The sequence below is a fragment of the Lichenostomus cassidix genome, chromosome 14, assembly GCF_008360975.1.
Source record: "Lichenostomus cassidix isolate B80296 chromosome 14, HeHo_3.0, whole genome shotgun sequence".
NCBI lineage: Eukaryota > Metazoa > Chordata > Aves > Passeriformes > Meliphagidae > Lichenostomus > Lichenostomus cassidix.
Window position 1 is genome coordinate 14,264,959 of NC_139495.1, and position 6,381 is coordinate 14,271,339.

Below are 6,381 nucleotides of genomic sequence, written 5' to 3' on the forward strand. Positions count from 1 at the left end.
GGCCAGAAAGCTCCTGGCTGTGCTGCTCTGGGTCCTGTCCTCCCAGGAGAGCCTGGAGAGTAGTTTATCCCAATTTATTCTCAGAGAATCTTGGAATTCCAGTATGGTTTGGGTTGGAAGAAACCTTAAAACCCATCTCATTCCATCCCCACTGCCACAGGCAGGGACACCTTCCACTAGCCCAGGTTGCTCCAAGCCCTGTCCAACCTGGCCTTGGACACTTGCAGGGATCCAGGGGCAGCCACAGCTTCTCTGGACAACCTGTGCCAGGGCCTCCCCACCCTCACAGGGAGCAATTCCTTCCCAATATCCCATCTATCCCTGCCCTCTGGGTTAGCCATTCCCTCTTATCCTGTCCCTCCATCCGTTGTCCCAAGTCCCTCTCCAGCTCTCCTGGAGCCCCTTTAGGCACTGGCAGGAGCTCTGAGGTCTCCCTGGAGCTTCTCCAGGTGAACACCCCCAGCTCTCCCAGGCTGGCTGCACTGGGGCTGTGCAGGGTGTTTGCAGGGATTCTGTTTCCGTGCTGGTCCTTGGGAGCTGGGAGAAGCATCAGCATCCTGCAGGCACCACACTGAGGGAGTCCATGGGATCAGATCCTCCCACCACAGCCAGACCCCAGGGCCCCAGCTCCCCTGGCACCAGGGCCCTGGCACCCACCCAGGCACCCACTCACCAGGAACGACAAAAAATGTTAAAATTTAATGCCTTTGCTAATGGGCAGAGCAAAGAGGAGCAGAAACCTGGAGAAAAAGGGAAGAGGATGAGTGTGCCCAGGCCTGGGGAGCTCCTAATGGCTTCTGGATTTACAGCCCACTCCACCCCATACTTCCTGGAAGAAGAGGACATCTCACTTGGCTTGTGGGACCCTCCTGCTTCACTAAATAAAATCCCACCAAAATGTTGGATCAAGAGGCCATTCAGGAATCCATGTGGCTCCTGGTGGATCCCCACAGGAGCCCCTGGTGAGGGACAGATCCCTCAGGATGACACCTTGCCCATGGGAGCTCAGGCTCCATCCAACTCCTCCACCACTGCCTGCACCTCTGCTGGTGTCCCACAGGATCGTGGGATGCTGAGAGCAGGGAGAGGCACAGGAGGGCAGGTCAGGACATCCTGCTGTGCTGCCTGGGTGCATTTGAGGTCTGGGAAGAAGGTTGGGGCAGACTGAACTCTGTGTAGGTTCAAAAGAAGCCACAGCCCAAACGAGTCCTTTCTCCCTGCCTGTCAGAGAGTGGGGGGAGAAAGCTGCTGTGGTTCCCACCTGCTCCTCTGGCTCTGGAGCTGCTGGAAAAGGTGATTGGGATACTGGGATGGATTCCCAGGGCTCTCTTTCAAATACACTCAAGACATCAGACCCACAAAGCCTGTCTGAAGCTTGGTCTTGCTGTGCTACTCAATCCATTCTCCTTCTTAGGGGATCTCCTCAGCATCCTGGAGCCACCCTTCAGTGGGAACCGGGAAGCCATTCCAGGGATATAACCAGAGCCAAAACCCCAGCAGGGTGTGGAGCAGAGTGGGGTGGAGGCAGGCAGACCTGGCCAGGACTGGTGATGGTCATGAAGCCACAAAGGTCCCTTGGCCACCATGGAAGGTCCTGACCAGTCTGCCCAGCACAGGGATGTGGGATGGGATGGGATGGGATGGGATGGGATGGGATGGGATGGGATGGGATGGGATGGAATGACAGCCCCAGCTGAGCACCCTCCACCCCTGGGACACCAAGCTGGGGGTCCCTGTGTCCCACCCCACACCAAGGCAGGTGGAGGAGGATGGAGACCAATCCCAGGGAAAAGCTCTCCATGCCCAGGCTCTGGTGGGTTTATATCATTAATTATCCACATTTGTACATTCCACAGGAATTTGTACTCAGGAATTTTTACCTGCTGGGTTTTTACAGCTTGCTAAATAAGCAAATTCCTTGCCAAGGAACTCGGGAGATGGGGGGAGCGGTAGGGCTCTGTGGACAAAACTTTCCCAAGCTGCTTTATTGGACTTATAAAACACAGTTTAACCCTTTTGATCAAGTTGCTTTGCATGAGGTGGCAGGGCAGTAAAATGCTCTTTTCTCCATGGCATTCCCAGTGAGTTACAGCTGGGTTTGTGGCAGGAACAATAAAGGAGATGGGAACAGAGCAGAGGGATGTGAGGGGAAGCACAGCCAGCTGCCGGCTTGGCGTGAGGCTCAGACTCACCCTGAGGGCAAAACGCAAATGCTGCAAAACGGGAATAAAGCAATTAAATGTGATGAATATTTGAATGTGGGATTGGAGAGGCTGGAATCAAGGCTGGAGCAGTGCAGGAGGCTTGGAGAACAGGCATTTCAGTGCCTGTTTATAATAAAAATTGAGAGACAAACCATGTGGTAACAAATTATTTTTACAAATCCTGTTCTCTTCATCTCCCCAAACAGCTGTTCAGCTCCATGGCATTTCCATTCCTTCTGTGTTTTTGAAACGTGAAGTTACCAAATCAATTTAAAAAAAGGTGGATGGCTTCTCCCACCTCAGGGCTGGTCCAGGCACAGTCCCAGCCCTCCTGTTCCCTCTTTGGGGATGGAGGAGCCCCAAACTGAAACGAGGGCTGCCACAGTCACTGGTTTGGGGGACTGTTGATTTGCTGTAAGAAGTGGCACTTCCAACACGGGGATAAAGCAGGACCAGGGTCTGGCATGGCTGCATGCCCAGGACAGGCTCTTCCTCATGCTCCAGTGGTGCTGGTGGCAGATGTGGAGATCCCACCTTGTTTTTTCATGGATCAACAACAACAGGATGTCCCTGTGTGGGCCCTGGTATTTCCCATGCGAGGCACAAGGAGACTGGGGACACCTTGATGTGTCTATAAGGTCTACAGGGGGCCTGGAAGGAAGATGGGGACAGACTCTTTATAGGAGCCTGGAGTGGCAGGACAAGGGGAATGGCTTCCCACTGCCAGAGGGCAGGGATAGATGTGATATTGGGAAGGGATTGTTCCCTGTGAGGGTGGGCAGGCCCTGGCACAGGGTGCCCAGAGAAGCTATGGCTGCCCATGCATCCCTGGCAGTGTCCAAGGCCAGGTTGAATGGGGCTTGCAGCAGCCTGGGATAGTGGAAGGTGTCCCTGCCTATGGCAGGGGGGGTGGAATGAGATGGGCTTTGAGGGACCCTTTGAGGTCCCTTCCTACCCAAATCATGTTTTATGATTTCTTTGCCTTGGGACAGCTCTTTCTAAAGCAAAGACAAAGGCCTGCCCTGCTCAGCCCCACTTTCCATGCTGAAAGGTGTTCCACATCCTTGGGCTTTGCAGGGATCATAGGAATAGAGGAGAAGTTTCCCTGTAAGGATCCAGCAGTTGGGCAGAAGATTCTTTCCTTAGGTTCCCATCAGCTGCTCTGTGCCTGTGGCACAAGAGGTCTCTCCCTCCTCATCCCACGCTGCTTCTCTTTTGGAGACCCCAAAAACCCCAAACCCCCCAGAGGGAAGCAGCAGGTGCCCCTGGTGAGGAGGGCAGCTCCCAGATCAGGACATCCCTGTCCCCACTGTCCCCAGCTCCTCGGAGCACGTGGCCTCACACTGCCCTGCCGGGATGACAAACGGCGATAATGAGATTATCTTTTAATGATCACCATGGCAACGAGCCGTGCAGCTGCACATCCCACTGGGAGCCCTGCTGAGGTGGCAGATCTGGGCAGCTCCAGCCTCGGATCAACATGGATGTACCTCGGCTCAGCCGGGGGAGCTGGAGAGGTCTTGGAGGGGGTTTGGAGGAGTCAGAGGGGTTCTGGAGATGTTTGAGGCATTTTGGAGATGTTGGGGGAGATTTTGGAGGAGTCGGAATGATTTTGGAAGTATTGGAGAGGTTTTGGAGGCATCGGAGTGTTTTGGTGGCATTAAAATATTGGGGAGATTTTGGAGGGAGTTTGGAGGTGTCAGAGGAGTTTTGGAGGTGTTGGAGAGGTTTTGGAGATGTTGGGGAGATTTTCAGGATGTTGGAGAGTATTTTGGAGGCATCTGAGTGTTTTGGTGGTGTAGAAAATGTTGGAGAGATTTTTGAGACATTCTGGAGACGCTGGAGGGGTTTTTGGAAAGGTTTGGAAGATGTTTTGGAGGTGTTGGAGAAATATTGGAAGGAGGACGTTTTGAAGGTTTTGGAGAGGTTTGGAGGTAGAAGAGAGGTTTCAAAGGTGTTGGAGAGGTTTGGAGGTGATGGAAAGGTTGTGAAGGGGTTGGGAAGGCATTTTGGAGAGGTTTAGAGGTTTTGTGGAGGTTTGGAGGTGTTGGAGAGTGTCCCGGGTTAATGATAAGACTCTCTCCTCCGAGAGCGAAGGGCCCCGACACCCCCTCCCCCACCCACAACAGAACCTCTCAGATGAAAGTGAAGAAAAACTATTTATTTAACAAAACCACGCAGAGTGCCCTACAAGGCACAGGGGAAGGGGAAAAACAAGGTGAAAGGCAGTTATTCAACCTGAATAAAAAGTCCTTTTCTCAGACGCAGTCCCTCTCCTCCTCGCCCCCACCCGGGGCCGGGTGGAGCTCCCTGGAGAGCTCTGCTGTCCTCTGGCCCTCCTGGGTCTCCGGGTGGCAAAGCAGATCGAAGAGAAGGGGTCCAAACGAGGAAAAAAGAAGAAGAATGGAAAAAACGGGAACAAAGCTCACTCCGACCCCCGTCCGAGCGACGAATCCTCCCCCGGAGCGAGGCTTGGGGAAAAATGTTTTCAAAAAAACCCGCGTTTCTCTCTGCGGCTGGGTGCAGTTAAAGAGACAGGACCACACATTTTTTTTCTTTCTTGGGCATATAAGCCAACGATAGGGGATAAAGGATTATCATATCATCAATCCAAGACAGAGAGGTTTTGGAGGTTATGGTGATGGAGAGGTTTTGGAGGGGTAGGAGAAGTTTTGGAGTTTTTGGAGAGGTTTGGAGATTTTGGAGAGGTTTGGAGGTTCTGGGGAGGTTTGGAGGTTCTGGGGAGGTTTGGAGGTGGTGCCAAGGTTGCTTTTGGAGCTGATGCTCTTCCTGGGGCTGCACACGTTGATCCATTGGCAGTTCCCAGCTGTGTTTCCTCCCCTGCTCATCCCTGGGCAGTCCCACCACCCTGCCTGGCCCAGGAGCAGCGTTTTCCCTGGAGCCCTGAGCAGGATGGGGGCCTGTGGGGTCAGTGCTCTGCTGAGAGCATGGAAATAAAATCCTCTCTGACAGAAAATCCTCCTGGAGACGCCGCAGGATGCTCAGCCCTAAGCTCCTTGGGGAGCCCTGGGAACAGCTGAGCCCCACGGAGGGTTTATTTTCCCTTCTCCCAGGGTTTAATCCTCTAAAGGAAGTGCCAGCCTTTGCAATGTCCCCACAGGGGTTTTGTCCCCTCTAAAGCCTGTTAAGCTGCTGGGTTCAGACACCTCTTGTCACTGCAGGTGCCATGGGAATTTGGGGACCATAAGGAATATTCTGATCCGTATTAGCATCAGGGGTTTGGAGTTCCAGCTGTTCCCTACTCCTTGATTTTGACAGGCAGCATTTAGGGACTGAATTTCCTCTTTTTTTTTTCACATTAATCCACTGGATTAATGGATCTGGATCTCTCCATCAACATCTTCTCTCCTGGCCACATCAGGCATTGGAAAGCTGATGGCCTCAAAGAGCTCCAGGCTGAGGCAAACCTGGGACACAGGAATGGCCAGAGGATTCCATGCTGTGGAACTTTGCTGTCCTTGCTGAGGAGGGCTGGAAGGATTGGGGGTTTGCCCTGCCACGGTTCATTTAATTACTTAATTAGTTCCATGGGCAGGATGCCAGGACCCACAGCTGGAGCCTTGGTAGCACTTCCTGGGGGCAGGAGATGGGAAACAGCACAGGGATCAACAGGGCTGTGCTGGGGGCAAGGCCCAGATCCAGACACAGGGCCAGCTCCAGCTGCAGGCTCAGGTCCAGCTCTGGCTCCATCCCCATCCCTATCCCCATCTCATCACACCCCATTCCCCTCCTATCCTATCCTATCCTATCCTATCCTATCCCATCCCATCCCATCCCATCCCATCCCATCCCATCCCATCCCATCCTATCCTATCCTATCCTATCCTATCCTATCCCATCCCATCCCCTCCCATCCCATCCCGTGTCCCTCGCCCCGCCCAAGCCCCGCCCACAAGGAGGCGTGTCCATCTCTAGCCCCGCCCCTCCTGGCACAGCCCAATCACCCCATTTCCTGCCGCGCGGGAAAGCAGCTGGTGCGCATGCGCGGCATTGGGGGCGGGGCCAGGCGCACCTCCGGCCGTGCCCTTCCCTCCGCGCCCCGCGAGGCGCCGCGCCCTTCTCCAACATGGCGGCGGGCAGCGCGCCGCGCCGAGCTGCGCGTGCGCGGACAGCACCGCCTCGGCTCTGATTGGCTGCGGGCGCGCCGTGAGCGCTT